Source organism: Astatotilapia calliptera, chromosome 16, assembly GCF_900246225.1.
Source record: "Astatotilapia calliptera chromosome 16, fAstCal1.2, whole genome shotgun sequence".
Lineage (NCBI taxonomy): Eukaryota > Metazoa > Chordata > Actinopteri > Cichliformes > Cichlidae > Astatotilapia > Astatotilapia calliptera.
The window spans coordinates 26,181,331-26,204,983 of NC_039317.1; the positions used below are offsets into that span (position 1 = coordinate 26,181,331).

The following is a 23,653-nucleotide window of genomic DNA, read 5'->3' on the forward strand; positions in this document are numbered from 1 at the left end:
ACTACAGAATGTCATAACACTGAAATGCTCATCGAAGACATCAAACACATTTATTACAATTAAACCAGAGGAAGTGGGCATGGCAATGTTAGGAACCCAAAGTAATATAGTGTGTACAGATCTAGTTTAAGGGTTTCAGTGTTGCAATGCTCCGGACTCTTTGCATGACGGTCTCTTTTGCTGGGAAAAAGCTGCTCTGCTCATAGACAAACTTGAACCCCACATTTTCTTTCTCAGAAATAAACAGATGACATTTGCCTGTGAGCAAACAGAAGTTAATGCTGCATTACCGTCTATCAGTCAACTTGGAAAACACTTGTCTAAAGTATGATGGAGGATGTGTCGACAACATTAAAAGACGACTGCTTCCTAAACCTGAAATCTTGCAAATTCAAAGACAGCCGGCACGATGCTCCAGACAGCCGACCGTCAACGCCCTGCTGTTTGACGCTTACTAGCGGCAGGATATTGCTGCTTCGTAGCGGACTGCGTGTTTTTTCCTTGGAGAGAGACACATCTGGCTCTGGATAATCTCTCCTTAGTCTTCTCTGTGTAATGCATGCAAAGCTGTGCTCCATGTAATTCCCCAACTGCTCTTTTTTTCTCTTCCTTGACAAGTGTAAAAAGGCCAGTAGTATAAAGTATATCGCATACAGTGTTAGTAACCTGGTCTTACTTTTAGCCATGTTGCTATATATCCACACAGATATATAAGTGCAAGTAAAGACTGGTAAGAAGTTTTATCCATTTGCATGTATCTTTTTGGGGTTTTTTTTTTTCATTCCAATTTCTGTTGCTTAAAAGGAAAAGCCCAATAAAAACAAATTTGCTCAGGAGAGAAGACTACAATACTCAATGACAAAGTGAAGGCGGCTCAAGATGTGGTGGTATTATTATTCTTGACACAAGTAATATATAAACATGCCATAATTATGCTTTGTAACAGGAAATCAGGACAAATTGAAATTGAACATCATGCAATGTTAATGTTAATGAAATGTGCGGTGCGTAGTTGGATGCCTCGAGCCTGGAATATTATACGTACTTGCACCCTCACTTGTTTATTTATTAACAGAGGAATTGTCTGCTTCACTTGCTATCACTGAGGCTTGACAGCTGCACAGTCCAGGTGATGCATGAGCCAATATGTGGACTGGAGAGGGTTCAACGTCGCACATCAATATGAAAATCAGTTTCTGGCAGAAATAGCCCAAGGCAGTACATCCAGCACCAAAAAGTGACTAATCTTAGGGTCATAAACCCTGCACAAGACGCCCAGGGTCTTTTTTAGAGAGACAGAATTCAGAAATGCCATCATTTTCCATTCCACAAGCCAAGGACCTCATTCCTTGCATTAGCAGATTTCTTTTAATAGTGTGTGAAATGGCAGGGTTGCCAGAACTAAGCAAGAGCAAATAAAAGAGAGAGAGGGGGGGGATAGTGAAAGGTGACCTTAGTCTCTGGAGCGCCAGATTAAAACTTCAAATGCTCAGCCAGTGGCTCTCCTAAAGAAGCAAAAAGACCATAGGCACAATGTTACAGTAGATGGAGGTGGCTGCCAAATATCATCTTCTTACAGAAAGGGATTATGTATTTCACAAGGCAGTGGTGGTCCCATTGGTGGGAATATTAGTTCGTGTATTGTTCTCCAGATCTGCATATATTTCTGTTTATTTTTTTTTTCTTTTCATGACTTTCAGAACTTCTTAGCAGTAGTCTGGTTTTAAAAAGGAGACTTATTGTATGTGCAATTTTTTTACTTTTTCATTTTTGGATACAGTAAATTTACATACATGTGTATTTGGCTCAGTGTACTGTAAATAAAAAATACCATTAAGTTATTGGTAGTGCAACACATGTTTTAATGGTAGGCCTACTAACAATAGAAGTCTGATATAAGGATAATATAGAAATTAAAATCACAAGGGACTGTTTTTTACTGCTACTTACTGTATTTGTGTACCAAGATGATCCTTCACAATGTCACAATGTAAAATGTACATTTCTGGAAAATGGATTTCTCATATGCTGATCAGCCAGCCCCCAAATTGTTTTCAACTTACTGCCACCCCTTTGAATGACTGGGCATCACATTACGTAGGTGATCAGGCAGAATTCTCGATTCACTCCAGTGGCTCGATAATAACTCTGCTCACTTAATTACTCAGTTTCCCTGACAAAAAAAAAAGAATGAAGTAATTTTACTCATGAGGAGAGTGAAACAAAAGCTTTCCAAATCCTTGAATGGATTTCTATCTCAAAGCTCATGGTGGAGACATTTTGAACTGTAGCATCAGCGGGTGCTTTAATTACTGTTCAATGACTTTACTCTGAGTCCTTGACCTAGTTTAGATTCCTTATCAGAAACAGCCATGCTCTGAGAAAAGATTACTTTTTAAACTTTATAAAGAGGGCAGACAGAAAACAAGCTAATGCTATTGCACAAATACATGGAAAGGGACACAGCCCAGAGCAATTTGGAAAGCAATAGCCCATTCCAAGATGTGGCATCGGGCTGGCATCCACACAGCTCTTAAATTCCTTTCTCGAGCCAGATGGCTATGGAATTACACATTTTTTAATCTAAAGCATGAACGTCTGGAGGCTTGGGGAAATCTTCTTGGGATGGCCATTTTGGATTTATTTGCAGAGGAGGCAGTCTCTTGCCCTGGGGGCAACATTTGATGGTTAATATAAAGTTTGACACTGAATGTCCTGAGTCCACTTGGTGTTACTCTGACAGATAACTTAAACTTTCACAGCATGCTGCGAAGAGAGTCCAGTAATGAACAATGTCTTCTTTTTTGGTTTGTTTTTGATTGGTCTGAATAGTCTATAAAGCATTTATAATTATGATAAGCACCTTAAATCCTAATAACAGTCGTGTGATATTTTGGCATCTTTAAACACTGTTTCCAGCTTATTTGTTAGCTTAATTTTAGGTTAGCATAAAGGGGGAAAAAAACTAGCCAGTGTAGCATTGAAAAAACGACAACACAAATAAGTAATTTTTTTTATATCACAGAAGAAATAAACATGAGTGAGAAATAGGAATTTGACCTATTAATATTGTGACCTCAGGCGGTCCAGGTTGTGGATTTTGGTTGAAGCTACAGTGTCTTGAGGCTGGAAGGGAATAATCTTAGGATGCCCATTTTGGATTTATTTGCAAAGGAGGAAATCTCTTGGCCTGGGGACAACATTTGACTGTTAACTTCAAGTTTAAAATTGAATTTCCAGGTTATACTCTAAGAGTTAAGTCAAACTTTAATGGTACACTGTATTCGGATGATTTCAGAAAATAAACACCATCTTTTGTTAGTCTGATCAGTCTGTGGATGATATGAACATTAGCCTTACACCTGTAAACCAATAGTTGGATATTTAAGTAAACCAATACAGTTGCCGTTGATCATGTAATTAAAATGATGCAGTGCTTTTCTATGATGTTATAGGTACACAAATGCAAAAAATAAAAATAAAAAAATGGGTCAATTTAGCCCATTGTTAAGCTGTCGCTAGGCAACAGGGTGAACCTATAATGTATAATTCAGCTTTTGTGGCTACAAATCTGCCTTGAAATTAAAATGACAGGATTTTTTTTTTCAAATGACAGGTCATTTTAGCCCATTGCTAGGTGGTTGCCAGGCAACCAGGGAGTGTATAATGTCTGAGTAAAATTTTGTGAATGTTACCGTAACTAGATGTTACAGTGAGGGAATAAATGCTTAAAGAGGGTCACTCTAGCGCAATGCTCGCTTGTTGCTAGGCAGCATCGTAACATCATGATATGTCAAATTAGATAACCTTCAAAGGCCTAATATGTACCTGTGTCACAAGTTTGAATGCTTGACACAAAGGAATCGGAATACTTTATTAATCCGTCAGGAAATTATGTGGTTACAGTTGTTCCGAGACAATAACAGTAACAAACTGAACTAAATTAAATAATACAATATATTACAAAAAGTTTGCAAAATAAGAAGTCAATAAGAAATTGCTCTTACATAAACAAATAGCTCAGTTATAAATATCCAGAATATTACAGAGGTGAAATATATGTGATATATATACATTTTGACATTGTGACCTTCTACTTTTGGCCACAAAAGTACTGAACAAACTAAACTACATACATGAAGAATATTGATACTCTGATACTGATGGGCATGAGAATGGAATCTGTTTTCTCTTCCAGTTCACAGAAAGTGCAGAAAGCAAATTGTACTTGTCAAAAGTACGACAACACAATCCCCTTTTTTTCTCAAGATTTCTTTGGGAAGAGTACACAGATTTTAGTGTATTGTGGTATAGTCAAAATGGGAACAATACATTATTCAACTGTAGTTAACTCTCCATAGTTTCATGTCTTAAGTCCACACACAGTACCCGCCCTTTCTCCACAGGCAAGAAAAACAACAGAACTGAACTCTCCGCTAATCACAGGCGTGCTGTCTTACAAAATTGTATGTGATAGGTGACTAGACTCAGTGTGAAAGTTTATAATGTATTCAGTTTCATTCAGTGCTACTGCCTCAGTAATACAATGTAGATAGACAGATTTTCTGCTTTTTCGTATGGATTTGATTATTAAAAGCATCATTTTGATTAAAGAGCTTGCACACATGTTAATTTATAGCATCTGTGGCATAAACCTTTCACTGGGTAATACATTTGCTAATCAGTGTGTGTGTGCATGTATCGGTCGTGACATACAGCTTGGAAAATCATCAGAAATTGAAAAAGCATTTCTTATTTTCCTAATACCAAAGAATATAAGAACAGTTGACAGGTACTCAGCGGTCTTTTTTCATGCTGAATACAACACTGAGCAATCCACTTAAAGGTTAATTAGAAAAATTATCTGTTGAGCTGAAAACAAATGGTACCATGGAGTCCCCCTGCTGGCAGACGAGTTAATCTATGGCAGGTCTCCTCGCTTCTCCACCTGCGATCTGTCTCCGTCACTCTGCTGACAGTCCCTGTGAGCCACTGAGAGGATACGCTCCATCGCACCACTGTGACTAGCCTGCTAATGAATACAGAGGAGCCCAGGACGTCCAGACGCCCACAAAACGGCTGGGAAGACTCCTCTGGCTGCCACGATCATTCTCTGGCCGGATGTGGGCTCAAATGAAGCGGAACAAGGCTGCTAGACAGAGAGTGCAGAGAGAAATGCCACTCAACCAAGACAGTGATTGCTCTGATGTTTGAGATTCATTCAATGAACCCCAATATGTCCCTGAGGGGGAGAGAACAGGCTGCAGTTTATGGGAAATCTGAAAGATTGTGCTGCAAGAAAGGTAATATAGAGAATAGCTCAAGAAACAACTTTCTGTGATTGGTATGATGCTCGTGACTAAGTTTAATACCGATCCAAATGAATGCAGTTTATTAAACATTAAAGGTTCATACTCGCAGCGGGTATTAAGGTGGAAAAACATTTTGTTTGGTAGCTGAATTCATTCAGCGATGCACCTTTTAAAATTGTCTCAGGCAACCACATGAGACACACTGTATGCCCTTGAGGAGGCTTGCATAATCTAATCTAGCTAGAAAACATTGAGAGACATGGAAAAACTACATGGTCATGATCTCATTCAAGACACAACAATAAGAGCCGCATATACTAACATGAGTGATGTGTACAAACTGTAATAAGCCTGTTTGATGACAAGTACGAACAGGTCATGGTGCAGTGACACGGCTTAATTCATTGTCCCTGCTGACATTCACAGCGAGTCATTAAAGGTTTGTCCTTTCATTAGCAGACATCAGCCTTCAAATATCAGCATCGAAACAGGAAGAGGAGGGAAAAGTCCAGCATGTTTATAACCAAGCACAACATCATTTAGTTGTCACTTACTTCACAGCCTCTGTGAAAGTGTTTTTTTCACTTTAAAACACCGAGATCACTTGTCATTTTCCCACAATTCAAACTGTGATGTAGTCTCCCCAAGCATGGCGGCACAGCATTTAGCTGTTTGAGCATGCAAGCTTCCCACAGGACTTCCTTCTGTGTCATGTTTTCATGATCCACACCCATAGAAAAGAAAATGTTTATTTCTCCCATCACTGTGCCCTGTGACCAGGTCGCAAGCTTTCAGCTGGAGTTGGTCCCCCACTGCTGACTTTGATTGTTTCCCTATTTAGACATGAACTCCTTTCCATTAATCTGAGGGCATCTGAACATGTTCGCTTCAAGTCTGAACAACCCTTGGTCACTTTTCCATAAAAGTTGTAATAGCGTTCTTACTAGGACACCCCAGTAACATTTATTAATCACTTTCTCAGCATAGTGTCTGGACTGCATGCAGAAGCACTTACAGGCAGGCATCACAAGACTACAATGAACTGATGTAGAATTTTATTATGTTTAATAGGCAATTCAATACACCCTGAACGGCGCACTCGCTTGTCCATCATGTTGCAGCCGGAAAACTGGCCTCATGCATTATATGTGACTTGAAGACAAATCTCAGCTACATGGCAAAGAGTGCTGCATATTTCAGCCCTCTTCGTCACCGTTTTAGCTATGTCTTTTTCATGAAGCCAGCCAGCGATGGTGCATTCCATGTCTGAATAGCGTTAGTTATGGGGTACTCCCTTTACGCCCTTCTAATTTACACCCTCTGCTTCATTCCTGCTATACAGAAATTGTGTGAACCTTTAGGAAATGGATTCAAAGCGAGTCTGATCTCTGACAGGCAGTCATTCACCGAGTTGCACATTAACCACGTACACAGATAGGTTTTTAGTTTTAGAGCAGACATTTTAGCTGATCACTAGAATGCCAGCCGCTTAGCATACTTATTTTGATGAAAGTTGGTGGTTACTTTATTAAACATATTTAACCTCCTTGAGACCTGAACTCTTCCACAGCATGCATTTTTAATTTCTCTTTGATATTTGGGCATATTGGTGCGCGATGAATGTAAAAATTAAGAATTACCAGATTTTTGTTTTTACCTTATTTTTGTTTTTAAGAAAATAAGAGCCGCATATGAGGATATTCATTTAAAATTTTGATAGAACAGTGGCAGTATAATGTCCTCATGAGTGGATATCAGGCCCTTGTAGAGCAAAATTGAGTAATTTGGTCTAAATAACCCAAAATGTGATGTCCACATATGTAGACAGCAGGTCCTAGGAGGTTAAGGTGGCATGTAAGAAGGTTTAAAAAAGGAACTGGCTTTGCAAAGAACCTCTCACTATCGAGCATATTTAAATATATTTAATGCATGGAACAGCTAACCTCCAGATTAAGACTACAAAAAGCAAAATATGATGCTTTCGACTATTTTGTTTCTTTTATTCTATTGGAAAATGTTTTTGCTTTGTGTTTGTGCGCGCGCGTGCATGTGTGTGTGTATACCATGGTTGGTATCTTTGTGAGGACCAAAACTTGGAATACTATACTTGTGGGGGCCAACAGTACTTTATGGGGACAAAAGACCCATCCCCACAAGTTTGACGGTGTATTAGAGAGTTAAAATGTGGTTTTAATGTCAGGGTTACAATTAAGATGGTTAGTTTCAGGCTAAGGGTTAGTGTTAGGCATTTATTTTTGAAGGTTAGGGTCAGCATTAGGTCACTAAGATATAAAAACAAGTGTGTGTGCGTGAGTGTTTGCTTTGTTCTGTCTAGATTTGCTATGCCAATACTGAGTGCTGTAAATTTGGAGCAGCCGTGTTTTGTTTCGTATGTGTTTGGAAAAATCATAATAAAAATGTACTCAAATGTTTCAATTCAAAATTGGTTAACATATCTTATCATCAACGCAAGTGGCATGTGATTCTGCTTGCACGGTAACAGTCAATTAAATGACTCAGAGCAAACCACGTGGAGCTTTTTCCTGATGGTGGTAAAGGTACACTGCTGTTTGTCGCAGCACAAACACACAATTTGCACAAATACTCATACATACAGCCAATATTTGCTTTTTATTAAGCATAAGATGACAGGCAATCAGTCTTACTTGCCTCTTGCATGATGGATATGGCACAGACTTTCTTGATCTCACAAGAATTTATTCAGTGCTGAAGTGAACCTAATTTATTCTGATCAGCTTTCATAAGGAGAGTTTGCAGAGCTTTGATAAGTCTTTGTAAGGTTCATTTCCCCCCCTTACTGTGTTTAGCATCATACGCTCAGATGCATTGTTTCAGACTATATTTTTCCATAAAGATGAATTCCTATTACTAATGATTTATCTAAGTGTTTATCATGAAATTGGCAATACAATAGAATACAGTGATATTGGCCTTCTACATAAATGTCATGGTCCGTGGTCCTGTGTCTGTGGAATGCGTGATGCTCGGGTAGCCACACCCCCAGGCTGGGCCATCACCAGCACACCTGCTCTCCATCCCGGTGATTACACGGAGATCCACTTAATCCGGCGCTGACGGATGCTCCACGCCAGTCCGTAGTCATCCCCACAGTGGTAACCAGACTTCCACGAAAAGTGTGCATTCTCTTCTGCTTGGAACTTTGTTTAACCTGCCTACTTCTGTCCAGGTTTCTACTCGGCGTCTGCTACCTGCCTGTCCTCCGGCTCAACTGGATCTCGCGGTGCTCACCTGGCCCACTCGCCATTCCACGGACTTCCTGCCCCCACGGACTTCCTGCCCCCACGGACTGCCACACTTCCCTCCCGAGCTCCCACGGTTCCGTTCTATCGTAAGCCCCTACTCTAACTCAGTCCTGATATGTTCTCCCCGCTTCCTGGCTCCCTAGTAATCATCTCCCCTTTCTATTGCAGCCCCCCGCCGTCCCGATCCCGGCTTCCTCGTGTCATTGTTTCCCCGGATTTTTAGTTTCTGTTTTGCTCTCTACTTTCCCCGGGTCGCCTTTCGTTGTTTTAATAAAGTGTCTTTTTGTTAGCTCGGAGTCTGCGCCTGGATCCTTTCGTGCCCGCGCACCACGGCGCATGACAATAAAACACTCAAAATTATGAGTATTAACAACTTCTGAGTACTTTAAAAAACTACAACCTGTTTCAAGTAAAGCAAGTAAATAACCCCAAAAAGCGGAAACGAGGGGAAGAAGAAATGCTAAAATCCCATAAAGCTTAATGTTCTACTCTGTTGTGCCTTTTTTGATCAGAGCTACAATTCAGCTCATACAAATCACAGCTTACACACTTTCAACAGTGCATGTCTAAGTACGTGTGTGCATCTGCAGGGTTGGAGTTGCAAACTATTCCCGGAAGACCATAATCGTTGTCCTATGAGTGATAACAACCACTTCATTTAGTTCTACATTCCCTATGATAGGCCTCATTCACTGGGATCCTCAAATGACATTATATTATCAGGAACACGGGCATCTCTTGGGAGTGACAGCATGGGGGTGTGAAATCATGTCCCCTTTCATCAAAAGAGTTATGATCAGTCAAGTTGGGCTCATAACAAATAGCAGGCTTTGCGCTTTTATCAGCAATGCCATGACCCTCGACGCTGTGACCTCATCATTAATATGGGAAGGCCACATGATAGATCAAAGCATGGTTCAGTGGAGCATCCCTGGGCCAGAGCCGGCCTTGAATCGTACATCACGCCATCCCTGTGGGGACTTTACGAGGGTCCGGGGAGAAAGGACGATCTCGAGGCTGTCATATTTGTTTTACTTCTTTTGATAATGGCTCCCTTTTAAAAGATGACACGAAGGAATTTCTCATTAAAATGTTGCTGTGATTTTAACTGTGATGACATCCTCTAATGCAGATAAAACAGGATTGTCACAGAGTGGTTCTGACAATCTGTTTCGTGCTTGTGTTGGTTCAGTTTGGGTCAGGCTTTAGTCTGTTATTAGAATACTATAAGAAACGACTCTTGGAAGTCGCAGCAGAAATACAAATAAGAGGCAAAAGTGAGCTGATGCAGCTAAGTGGTTTCCAAGGACCTTGTTCAGAGCATGAATAAGACATTTCAACACTGCTCAGCTGTTGGCTGTGTGAACGCAAACATTAGTGTAAAATGTTAATTTTCATTTGCCAGTATAGATATGCAAAATACATTTAGGAAAGATCAAAGAAACAAAAGGGATGATGCAACCAATTAAAAACCGTAGATTTATTATATATTTGGCAGTTGACACTATGAAAGAATTTGTTTTCACATTCAAAGACCACCTTTGCAAAAAAAAGAAAATTATACACTTTAAAGACCCCTAGGTTACCTGAGCACAAGGTGTCTTTGTTTTTCTTTGGCCATGCTGTGTTTTGTCCTGCAGGAGCTGACTGGAGGGTAATTGGCTGGTTGAGATACATTTTGGCCCAGTGTGCTAACTGATAAATGCTCCATCCTCCCTGCGGTCTGTCTCAGAATCTGACTAGCTGTGCTACAGCACGCTCCTTGGGTTTTTTCTTTCACTTCCCACATATACCGCAACCTATTCCTACATGCTTTACACTACCGACTTGCTGATAAATGCAAGTTATTGTAGGTTAATCGTGTTTTCATACATACCGTCAAGTTTTCTCAATCGCCACCTGGTATTGTTTCCTCATTCCTTGTCACAGTCTACGAGGCAGGCTGTGACAAAATATAAACACCTTTCATACCTGCTAATTGTACGTGCGCACGTGTGTGTGTGCGTGCGTGTGTGTGTGTGTGTGAGAGAGAGAGAGAGAGAGAGAGACAGAGAGAGAGAGATAACGTCGTAAACAGATGCACTCAAAGGCTTAGACTGATAATATAAAAAAGGCACTTGTGTGTGCCGGGATAAGGTTTCCTAGAAAATGCTACCTATTTAATATCAGTAAATAATTTAATGTGAAACAGTTGTGCAGGCAGATTAATGAGTGACCCACAGTCAGAGGGGCTAAAAGAAGGTTAACTATAGTCTCTTATTTTATACTAATGTGAAAGGTACATACTAATTTAAGTCAAGCTTTCAATCGTTTAGAAACTATTCCTTGTTATTATGGAGTCTCCTCTGACAGACAGTTATCCTGAGTGAACAAAGTCTCATTTATGAGGCTGTTTAACTTTGTTGGTACCATATTGTTTGCTATGGTCCAATAAGCACAGCTAAAAATATATATATATACAGTGAAATGCCTAATGGAGTTTCCATGACAATGTACTTTTCCTCAAACTACCTTTGAAATCTATTGCAGAAGTCATCCAGGACTTCCTCTCATTGACCAGCAGGACTTAATGTTTTGTTAAAGTCCAGTGAGCCATATCCCTCAGGTTGCTTTTCACCTACAATCATGGGGACAGTTTCTTTCAGCTCAGAGAGACATAGCTCAACTCCTACAGGTAGCAGCTGACATGACTATTAGTCTTTCTTCTGGTACTTGCAGGTGTCAGACTCGCCAGTGCTCACTTGTCAGTGCTGCTCTGTGTGCTGTCTGAGGTGATTCATCTTCTTGCCAGCATCATTAACTTCCTTGTGAAAGGACTGGCAGAAGGAGACTCAAAGCAGGGCTCCAAAGAGTTTATGTGCCTTGTCAGGAGCTACTTTCCCTCCTTTGTAATCAGATTGAAACTTCTTTCCCTTCTATATAGTTTTTTCGTAATTATTCTTTTTAATTGTTTTTCTTCGTTTTCGCTTTCTCAGATTGGAAGACAGCGTCCTGAAAGTCCTTCATTCAAATGTATAAATGCAATATTTGGATGACTGAAATTCTCAGAAATGAATTATCTCATCTTGACACCATTCAATAAAAGAGCAAATGCTTGAGTTGTGATTACAAAGTTAAAGAACAAAGAGAAAAATGTGGTCATATTATTAATGCAGGCACATTTATCATGAGCCAAAACAAACAAATGGACAATGGCATAAAAGCACCCTCGGCACTATTCTATTTTGTTATTTTCCCATTAAACTAATGAGTTTCTGTTGTTTGCCATTAATTGCTTCATTTCATTTCTTCTGCAGATATTTATTTCTGCAATAGCATATATTCACTGACTGTTTGCTTTATTTAGGCTCCTAAATGAAACAAGTTAATTAGTGATCGAAATACAAAGACCTGTCAAATTAACCCTTTTTTTCCAGTACATTACACTTCTGAATTAAACCAAAATGAATTCTTACAAGGTTGGCGCAAGATATCACTATATAGGTCACAGTTGAAAAAATGATATGTCTGGGCTTGATGAGGCTCTCAAAACGAATGTTTAAAGATGTCATCATGTGCTCCTGTGAATGAGAGCAATGGCCTGCAGCATCAATAATATATTCAAAGCATATCTCCTGCTTTATTAAATGTAGCAGAACACTCAGGAGTTTATGAGAATTACTGAACCTGAATAAAAATGATATTACTCATGTAGAAATGGTATCGATGGGTGCACAGTTTATTTCTATTGCTTGTTTTTTCTGTCCTTGCTTCTAAAAACATCTCTTAAACATTTTTCTTTAAGTTAACAGCAAATTAGACGGTTAGCTCTCCCAGAGTGTTTTCTTCTGGAAGAAAATAAGCAGAAGATCACCCCGTGACCTTTTCTCCCAAACAAACCTCTTTTTCAGCTGCTCGATAACAAGTTATTATCCAATATGGATTCTAAAAGCTGGTGAAAAGTGGCAGAGGGTCTGTACAGGGGAATTATTAAGCTGGAGTATGGACTCTTAAGGAGTGCTATAGAGTGTCCTTCAACCTCCAAGTGTTTTATTGTGAAACCACACAGCTTCAAATTCAGCTTAGGTCTCGTCTTCTGTGCTTATTATTAAAAAAAAAAGGGAAATATTTCGCTGGTCTGCTTCTGAAGCTAGCTGAGAGGTGATGTAGATCAAAATTCTGAAAATGTATTACTGTCAAACACTCATTTCGTTTTTATCAGCGCTGCCAATGCCTTATTTGTGTCATTGGAATTTAATAACAAAGGGGAATGTACCTGCCTTCTTTTAATCTGATGGAAATACTGGTTGTTGCAGAAATAAATACACTTGGCTTTAATGGAGCTGTCACCCCTAATAGCTGTAAGTACATTCTGTGTATAAAGGTATTACACAGTACCGTGTGCCTGGTGCAGAGGATGATGGGGTAATGTCCCCTATAAGCACTGCAGAGCAGCAACACTCCCAAGATGATTCGCACTCTTTTTTCAATAATGCAGCTTATAGAGAATGCACAAGCCATTTGTTTGGGATCATTGTTTGCTCTATATGTGTTGCAGACAATTGAGCCAGCAAACCTCCTCCTCAGATTTACAGTGTTTGTTAATAGGGTTATAGAAAGGGAGCAAAGGGAGAGAGAGACGGGGAGCGTGCTAATAGGAAAAACACCAAATACAGGGGGAGTTTCATCTCTTGTGTCTCCACTTGATTAGTTTAACAGCTCCTTTGATCTTTTGCTGTGATTGAAGTGTTTAAGTGGAACATGGGGGGCAATGGCAGAGCCAGAGAGCAGGCGCCAAGTAATGCGCCACCAAATGCCTATGAGGCACAACATCTTAATGTCAGGGGGAAATTAAAACACTTTTCCATTACCAAGGCCCTTGAATCTTAATTCATTTGTCCACACACAATATAAAGTAGGTGACAAGGTCAGTAAATACTCATTGAATAAGATGTGAATGTTGACCTTTGAGCGCAGGTAGAAATGAGAATAATTTCAATATATATATATGAGAGGGAGAGTTCACCTGCAGTTTAAAAGCAAATGGACTAACCCTGTGCACTGAGCAGCAGGGTCCACATTGATCGCTGCAACATTCAGCAACTTTGCACGAGTGACTTTTTAACTTTTGAAATTACAACCTCAGATTTTATAAATTGTGCAAATATCAGTGACATCACACTTGGGTTTATCAATCTGGAGGCTCACATTTAATGCCAAATTATTAGGCCTTTTTCAGTTAAATGCATTTTAAACCAACGCTGTGTCTAAGTATGGCCCACTGTATGTTTACAGGCTCACCATGGACATCTCTAAAATGAATTGCATGGACGGTTAATTTAAACAGTATCATTTATCTTCTGGTCAGTACCTTGCTACTGTATTTTGAAGGCACGAGTCCCTGCGTTTCTGTTCTATGGCTTGCATTTGTTTTCTATGTTAAGTGGCTGTGGTCCTTCAGACACTTTACTGGTTATTCTGCTTTGCAATATGGTGTATGCCAAGGCCAGCCAGCTGGGTTGACATAGTAATCTTTCAGTTTGGCTTGTAATACCATAGATGATGCTAACAAAATATGTGTTTTTTATTGCTAGCTTTTTCCTTTTTTTAATGGTCCTTGTAGTGGTTATTTTCTCAAAGTTAAACCAATCACTGAGTGTCAGCCAGCAGTTTTTCAGAACCAACTCAGAAGCATCTGGAGTAAGTACTCTTTTCACCCCGGAAACAGCCCTGAAAGAAGTCCTTCAGGGGTGCTTCCTGTGATGGGAACATAAGCACAGGTGCAGGCAGTCTTAAAACAGATAGCTCCTGCAGTGGACAGTAGACAGGATTTTTTTTATGCCCTTCACATGTTGGAATGCTTATTAACTAAATGTGTGTAAGTTTTGTCTGTTAAAATAAAAATATTCCTGACAAACATTTGGCTCTAGTAGTAAGTCCTACTATTATAGGAAGAAAATAATATGTAAATATGATTAGATATATTGTTGTATGTGTCGCTGCTTATACACTGGGAGAGTTAAACAGAGGTTTTTGCTGATTAGTGTGCTCCACTTTTAAAGCTGCAAAGGAAAGGGATTTTAGGAGGACAACGAACCAGTAATTGTAATGCTGTCACAGAAAACAGTTTTGGCTGGGGTTAGTGGAGTGTAAACTGCCCCTAAATCCAATCCAAAGAGCACACCACAGCTGCTAACAGCACTCTAACTCTAAGGGCCCACTTTGGAAAAGTGGGGAAATATTATGCTCTGACGTTCAAGGCTGCGCTCCAATATTTTTACATAACAATATTGCAGTGGCTATGTCAAACCAGTGAAATACCAGAACAAGTATTGCTGAGGACAGCTTATTTAATGAATTCAATCAAAACCAGTTATGTCATTACATATTTGTCTAGCAGCCAGCGATCAGCCATCATCTCCTATAAAACCCTGTCACCGTCTGGAGCTTTAAAAGTCATAAGCTTGAGGTATCTCCGGGACACACTTCACAACACAAACAATTTGGTACCTGTAATGTTATGTCAATACCACTGGACACAAGACAGATGTTGTTATTATTTTGTCATTTCAACTTTTTTGCACCAGTTGGAGAATGTCAGAGATCCCGCTGCCCTGCGCCACAATGTCAACTAATGACCGGACATTCAGAAAAGAGCAGCAAATTTGTTACCACTGACAGAAAGCAGTGATGGATTTGAGAGTGAACATCCACAGCTCGCCGCAGACAGTCTTAAAGGTGTAGTGACACTGTGAGCACAAAGCATTACTGCTGATATAAACGCAAGAAGAAAACTGGAAATGAAATGAATTTTTATTCATGTTAAACTTTACCTAATCGTAATAAAAATATTATACTGCACTGTTTACTGATATTTCCTCAGTCTATTGTGGTTCAATTAAAGGGGTAAAAGCAAAAGTTACTCTTTTATTATTTTGTAATGTTGTGAAACTTTGTCCTTGTCCTGTTGACTCACAGATAGTACGAAGACAGCAAACATTGTATTCCCTGAATGAATGGATGCAGTTTGATTTTGTCTCCTGGCTACTTACTGCATGGCTTTCAGCTTTTGCTCCTAAGCAGACCTCATACTGTACAGTTTCAAAGTTTCCAATCACATAATTAATAATGCTTCTCTTATTATTATCTGTCGTAGGTTATATTAGACAAATGTCCTCATAATATTATTAAGAGGAATTATGTTTCTTATAGTGCGTGATTCACACAGAGCATTAAAAGAAACTATTATTTATTGGCTTAAAATATATATATGAACTTTAGCGGTGCAAGAATTTATAAATAATGATAAAACTTAAAAAAAAAAGTAAAATGAGTAAAATAAAAAGTGGCTACATTTGTTGTTCTTTTAGTTTAATGCTAACCTCAATCTAAAGCATTTGGTAAAACAGACCTCATGTAGTAAAGTGATATTTGTCTCAAAGGAGCTTTTTAGGATTAAAGCAAATACACATCCATTAAACTCTGGAATAGTGTGAGAACCATGGTTAAAATTGCACTTTCACGCTCCAGTACAGATGCATAATATTAGATGCCAGGATGTTGTATATGAACCGAGAACATGTTAGATTTTATGGGGAGCAGACTCAGTTGTAATTCATTGTAACTGTTTGAATATTAATGTGTTCTCCCTTTTGTGTTGGTTTGACATTGATACTGAAGATAGAGGCATATATGGAGCATGCTACAGACTTTGCCATTTACATTTGACATACCTCATGTTTTTTATCTGAAGAAACTCACATCACTTAATACAAAAATACAAGAAGAGGAAAATACATATTAATGATACGTGGTCTTAGGTTCATAATACATCTATAAAAGTACTTTTGGTGAACATACTTGGGCCCCTCTCTTGGACATCTAGATGAAATCATCTCAGCTCCATACTGTATATGGCATAACAGTGCCAACCTCTGACTTTTGAGGTTTTTGTTGTTGTTGTTTTTCACATTTTGAAGTTCTCATTAAGCACATTGTCTGCATTAGCGCAAGCATCAACTCAGGAGAGATAATCCACTGATTCTTGTTAGAAGTCCAATCACTCCAATTACATGTGCTCCAAAGTGACTTTTCCCAGTCATCCGGCCAGGGATTTCTTTAGCCATCAATTAGAAACGTCGCTTCTAATCTGAGCCGGCTTCCCAGACACTGGTCATTTCCCATTAGAGTCATTTTCCCCAGGATCCCATGGAGCGATAGACATCTCCGCAGCTCAATAGAGGAGACGTGGAGGAGACCATAATTAAAGAGGTGGCATTTACTCTCAGTCAGGCCCTCTCAGAGATCTGAATCTGCAATTACCTTCCAGAAAATAGCATTGTCAGGACAGGACCCACGTTAATAATGGCCCCCATCTCTGGGGCAGGGTACAGAATGCAATCATTTCCACTGAAGCCGCGCTTTGATTGTTTATCGCTTTACCCAGGGTTATCAGCCACTCTACTGTAGCGAATGTACACAGAAGGAAATAATCCTGTGGGCCACAAGAAGGGCTATTCAAGTATTTTGCTGAGTGGTGACAGGACTCATAAAGGGTAACTTTACCACCATACTCATAAAGGTTGTACTATCATGGATAGTATTAGCCATCCAGCTGTCTCGCTAAGTCTCACTATCTGTGAACATGCATCACCCCCTCTATTTTCACCCACACTTTCTGTCTCATTCACACATGCTGCAAGTGCATAGGCTCCCTCTACCAGTCCGTGCCTGACTTTCCAGATACTTTGTCAAGTGCATAAGGACCATTTGCACAGAAGGCAATTAAAAGCTTTACTGGTTTCTGCAGGCAGAAGGGTAGTTTGGGGGCCCCAGTCTACACATGAGCCAGCACCTTATTAGAGGGGGCTGGCTTTGTGCAGCAAAATGGCTCCAGTAATTTATACCAAATAGACTGCAGGTAGGGTATGAGAGCCAAGAGGAACGCATCTGCATTAATCAATATGAAATTATCCTGGACGTAATTTGTGGAGGGCAGCCATGCACCTGCCTAGAAATGTGATTGGGGAAGCCTGCAGACAAATAAGTGACTAAACACTGCTGAAAATCTTGTGGCTAGAACAAGAAAAGAGATCCAAATTTCAGTCCAATTGTCTGTCAATTCCCAAGAAAAGAGAAAACTGAAGAGTAAAACTAATGAATGTATAACCCGTTTGAAAACAATGGGTTTTTGAAGAATGCTGGATGCTTCCGACAGTAAGTCTTAAAGCTTTATAAGAGTTTAATAACACCTGTAGAATATTTGATGTAAACCTCCAAGCTCACTAAATGTGACTTCTAGATGATGAGCATCCCCGAACAAATGCAAATACAGGGGAGATGATTGTCAAGGGTTGTAAGGAAATAAATCTATTAGCATGGTTCCAGAGATAAGCGCGTCCTTAAAATGACCATATGCAAAGGTAGTGATAATGAGGATGTCCAGCGGATTTTCACATTTGCATATCTTCTAATCAATCCACTTCCCATCTGCTGCTTCGTGTAAAGGCCAAGATCACTGTGTCAAGATTTTTGATTCAATCTTTTGTTTACTCGATTTCTGTTTTTTAAGTAAGTCAGGCAGCTAACTTAGTGCGCCTGCACCTTTCTTTGTCCTTAACGTACTTGTGGTTTTTTCTGATATGCTTCTCCATGACAGTTTCCCAATGTCATTAGTGTCAGTAAATAGAGGAAAAGCTGAGAACAATCTGGAGCTGGTCTAGCCCGTCTTTGGCAGCTGGTGACCTTCCTGGTCTGTATGCTCCATGACTCTCCAGCCTCGTTTTTTTTTTTTTTTTTCAGTTTGCAGACAGCCCGACTCTCTTTATCACTTTCCAGGATCAGCAATTGCTCACCGACAGTCTCTCAGTAATGCATCCATGCTGGGTATCTCTTCAGAGCACAGCTATGTGCTTTGCAAATGCAACATACAAGGAGTGAATACAAGTGAGAGAAAGCTGGGGGAGGGGTGGGGCAGAGATGGTTGGAGGGAGTTCGTAGCATTTCAAGTACCAGCCTGAAGAGGAGTATTTTAAGCTTTACAGGAAGGCAAGATTTTAAAAAATTGCCTTCTTTTAATTGTTATCAGAGAAGCATATCAGCATATTTCCCTGATATGCTGTTTCCTGTGGACTGTACAGTATTAGGTTTGCAGGCATCCTAGATTGCTGCACCACCATGATGCTAGCATTTTAGTAACAATGATAGATGATCAAAAAAATTCAGGTCCTTTCACTAAAATTAAAAGCTCAGAAGCAAAGAAGAATTAAAGATAATCTCCTAGACAGTTGTGCATAAGCTCTTATACTGGACATGATAATACAAACTACGGTATAACCTCGAGAAACAAGATCTATATTTTCATATAACAACACAACAGGATGTGTTGAATTTCACTATTTTTCATTGACTCGAATAAGGCTTACCAATTATGCAGAGTGAAATACTGAAAACGTTTAGAGCCCTTCCTGTGATGCATGGTTCATAAGCATAGTACCACAGGCTTAATTGGTTGAATTCCTCTCTTGGCAGACAAGGAACTGTACCCCCAAGCATAGATAAAAGGCTTCTAAACTCTCTTTTGTGGAGCGAAGAGATGAAAGGGCAAAGAAGACAGGAGCTTGTCAGAAAGAAGCCGGTTCCAGCAGCCTGTTAGTGTGCAGGTGTAGCAGACCAGAAGAGCGACAGGTTATCATCAGCTCCCTGCTTGAGGAATGAGACGCCTCGTCATCAAATCATGATGTCTTATTTCCCCCTCGACTCTCGCACCCAGTCATCTTCACTTCTGACATGACAGACGGCAGTGTTGTTTACAAATATGAGATGCTCACTGTACAGAGGTGCCTGCTCAAATTTAACTGCCTCATTTTGTCACGGTTACTGTAGCTCCAAATCTGAAGTGGAAAAAAAGAAAAATTTCCCTATGAAAGCCTATGACCTTTTCCTTATGTTGCTTAGTAGTTAGAAAATAAATGATAGATACTAAACTCTAAATAAACTTTTTCACATGATGTTTTCCACATTCGGGGATATTAAAATAGTTTGCATTGCTTGAGATGCTTAAATAAAAGGTTGCTTTACGTTTACATGATCCTAAAATACTATGGACTGTACAGCCAAGGCAAGCTAGGATCAACATTTACAAAGAAGAGAGAGAGAAGGAGAAGAAAAGTATAAAATGCTCTCAGCTGACCTAACCCATTACCTGCTTCCGCCTATCTAAGGAGAAATTCTGCTGTTTTTAGTCTTTTAGTCTTACCTCTTTTCTTCCTTTTTTTTCATCCCACTTAAAATTGGGTAACTTGAGGCCACCAACAGTGTTCCTCTGATATTGTAAAACTGAGGCTGAGGCTGAACATTATTGTCATTCCATTTAAAACGAGTACACTACGCTGCCAAAATGTGTTCCAATTCTCATGATCAATTTCTGGGACTCCTTCATATGTTTTTATCTTGCTATATTAAGACATATTGAATATAAACCTTATCTGCACATTATTTTTTATTACATTATGTTATCTAAAGGATTTAAAATGTTAATTGAGAATTTTTTTATTATTTTTATTTTCAAATGTTACCATTTAGATCTGTTAGTTAACCATCGTTCCACTTTCCTACCAAAGCTACCGCCTTTTGAGTGTTTCTGGAGCTAAAGTGTGGCAAAACTAAGCTTTCAATTTGCACTACTTCATCCATGCCCTGTATAAGAATGGCTAATCAGATGAAATTGTGTTCCTCTATTTGAGAAGCGCTCGCACACGCGCACATGCACAAACAAGCAAACACGCTCAACTAGTGCTATACAAAATCAGCTTGTCAAGTTGGACGTTAGATTTTTTTCTCCCTAATCAAGTGTAAAGATGAAAGAATGTGGCTGAAAAGTGTTAATATCACATCTAATAACTGTAATACTTTTTCATGAATGTCTTAGTTCATTTGATAATCAAACTAGAATAAAAAAGATGCATTTTGGTTAAATTAGTGCCTCATTTCCATATCAAGCGGGGCTATTAATAACATGGAGCCAGTGTGCAATTTCTCTCAGTGCTCCATGGGAAATGAGCTATGAAGAATAGCAATAATTGTCAATGGACATCTTTGCAACAAAGCATCTGCTTCATGCAACATAATCAGCCCTGTCAAAATTCTGAAAGGCCTCAAACACTGAGACAGAAAACATGGAAAGCACTTAATTAAGAAGAACGAAAATGGAAACAAGTGTAATTTAATCTTGTTTGGAGTTTCATTACACTCACACTCTTGCACTCCCCTCACAGTTAATTTTCTGCCAACTCTGGTGTTAGACTCCAGTGTTATAACGCTACAGATACTTGGCTCATCAAAATTTTTGTAAATGGGGTTTTGAATCTACTAAAAAAAAATCATTTTCTTTTATGAATAATTCTTTGCTGAAAAATAAATCCTACTATCTCTCAACTAAACAACTCAGGTATCAAATGTTACCAACCTAATAAAACCAAAAACAGGTTTTCAGAGCTATTAGTAATGCTTTAATAATCATAATTAAGTAACTGTAAATAGTTAATTAAACTTTAGTTAACTGTTACTTCATTGCTAACAAATATTGAGATGGCCAGATGTAACGTTTTCTAATCATTGTGGATAATATCCTTTGTGGTGCAGTGTTACAAGTTTCTGTAATATAAAATGATAAGTGTATTGTATAATTTCAATTCATAGCTTACAGCCGATAAGAACTGTACCATGCTGTATGCATACTTCATATTGTATCTACACTATTATTTTTTTCATGATTAATGATCCTATCTACACTTCCAGAGTGGCATATATCGCCAGTTTGTCAAATATGCTGGAGTCTCAGAATTTCATACAAACTGACCAAAACCTGCCACAAAAAGAAAGAAAGAAAGAAGGAAAGAAAGAAAGAAAGAAAGAAAGAAAGAAAGAAAGAAAGAAAGAAAGAAAGAAACCCTTATCACTGTCTCCAGATTTGAATTTAATCACCACCTGCCTACTGAACTTAAAGGTATTAAAAACATCAGATGCAACCTTACAATAACCATGCAGATAATGTTCATAAATCCTTGTTTTATTATAAACCACTTATTAGTATCAAATTAGTTCATTCTTCATTCTTTTACAGTAATCAAATGCTGCAACAGAGGTCTGTGAACCCTTGCCAGAAATTCTGCTTTAATTACTTATTAAATGTAGTCTAGTCTTCATCTTGTTGACAGTTATAGACAAATACAGTCTAACACACACAAAGCATGCTTGTACTTTCATACTTCTGTTGAGCACACTCAGTAATCATTTGCATTCCAGGCTGGAAATAGTAAGCGAACTTGCGTGCTAATGAATTCTTCGGATGTTACTGTACTTAGTCGGGTGTGATCTTAAAGAATGTTGGATGTCAAATTTTCACTATAGAGATCCCGTCCTACAGTTTGAGGAATTTAAGGATTGTTACTTTTCTTCCTACAAGTGGTTGCCCTTTAAACGTTATATTAAGAGCACAACATATGCAAGGACTGCTTTGTTACCTCTGGCCCTGGAGGTCTTGTGATCATCGGGTGAACAAATAATGTCAAACTGTATCAAGATTATTTACATAAGGCTTTCAAGGAAGCAGTGTCTTACATGAAACCCAAAGCACACAGGAGGCAAAATGGCTCACATGAACAGAAGTTAGCTAATTAATCTAGAGAATAAAGTTTTTTGCAATTCACATCCAAGTGTTCAATAACGACATCAAAGTGCGGCATCTGTGTTATTAACTTAGGCTATGTTTGTGTATGATTGCTACTTATATGAAGATCATACCCATTTTATGAGCGACCAATTTAAAAGTCCTGGCTTTGTATAGCAGATGAATTTAATGCTCAGCTTCAACAAAAATGCACAAGTTAGATAAGTTGAGCATAAAGTAAAATGGTTTTGTGTGTTTCAGTTTTTCAGATCTCAGTCAAATTTACAAATTTACACACAGACAGACGACATGCTGCAGGATTTAATGAATGTTATATATTAACTGAATGTATGGTGACCTTCAGTCACAGAGCGAGTTCTACATTTATTAGAAATATATTTAAAATTAATGCTTGCAGGGATGGATTACTAAAATCTACAGTCTATGCTGCGGAGACATCCTTGTGACATTGCGTTGAGCATTCAGTGCAGTGTTACTGAGATTAAAAGAGCTATGTGTACCGTTGGTGGGAAAAAATGGATTACAGTGGCTCAAGCTTATAATGAATGAAGATACTAAGAAATGTGTGCATGGATTAAACAGGCAGCCCATGTATGAAATCTGCTGCAGGCTACTACAAGACACAAGTGTCAACTTGGACTTCAACTGCCTTACTATTATTCATTTTACAAAAAAAGATTAGAACATTTTTATGGTGGATGCCAGGACTCTATTAGTCATTGTGACATCATCAGTTTCTTTTTAATTTGCCACAAACAATAAGACTGAGCAGGAATTAAATGCCACAGTAGAAAAAATTCAGACTGGAATTCATAATTAATTACATGGAGTTGTAGTACACAAACAATACAGAAATGAGTGTTTAGCGGCTAAAAGCATCACAGAGTTGGTCTCCTTCAACTGTCATGCAGAATGTTACAGCTGGAAGATATTAATATACCACATGCATTTCAGTGTCGTAAATATGGGCAATAGATGTGATATCCCACCTACATAAAATTTTGATGCACTTGGAAATTAAATATGGGACATCTTTGGCAAAAATTATGTTCTTGGGGTACGAGAAGACAAATTTTCCACCTTACATATTTTTCATGAAATAATCCATCAGTTCTCTGTCAGCCAGTAAGATTATTTTAAGAAGGTGACTTGAGGTTATACAGTAAACAAAGTAAAGGAGAGTGTAAAGAATTGCTGGATTATTTCACTGAGCTAGGATTAGATGATTATTCCATGTTCAATTTTTTTATTTTAATCTAGCCTTTAATCAACCTACAGTTTTGAAGCTCAGAACTTTTTTGGGTTGTTAATAATAATTCTAGTCCTCTCAAAAATAATTTTACATATACGCTACAACACCATTAAGAAGTTTGGAAGTATCAGTCCCT

The 23,653-nt window shown here is 38.8% G+C and overlaps 1 long non-coding RNA gene across 1 annotated transcript; it reads left to right on the forward strand.

Annotated features, from left to right (window-relative positions):
- The first annotated feature begins 8,347 nt into the window (after positions 1–8,347).
- On the forward strand, positions 8,348–8,885 carry LOC113008283 (uncharacterized). Its single transcript, XR_003270002.1, has 3 exons — positions 8,348–8,446; positions 8,521–8,682; positions 8,765–8,885. It is a non-coding gene; the product is annotated as an uncharacterized LOC113008283 (long non-coding RNA).
- Positions 8,886–23,653: the final 14,768 nt, after the last annotated feature.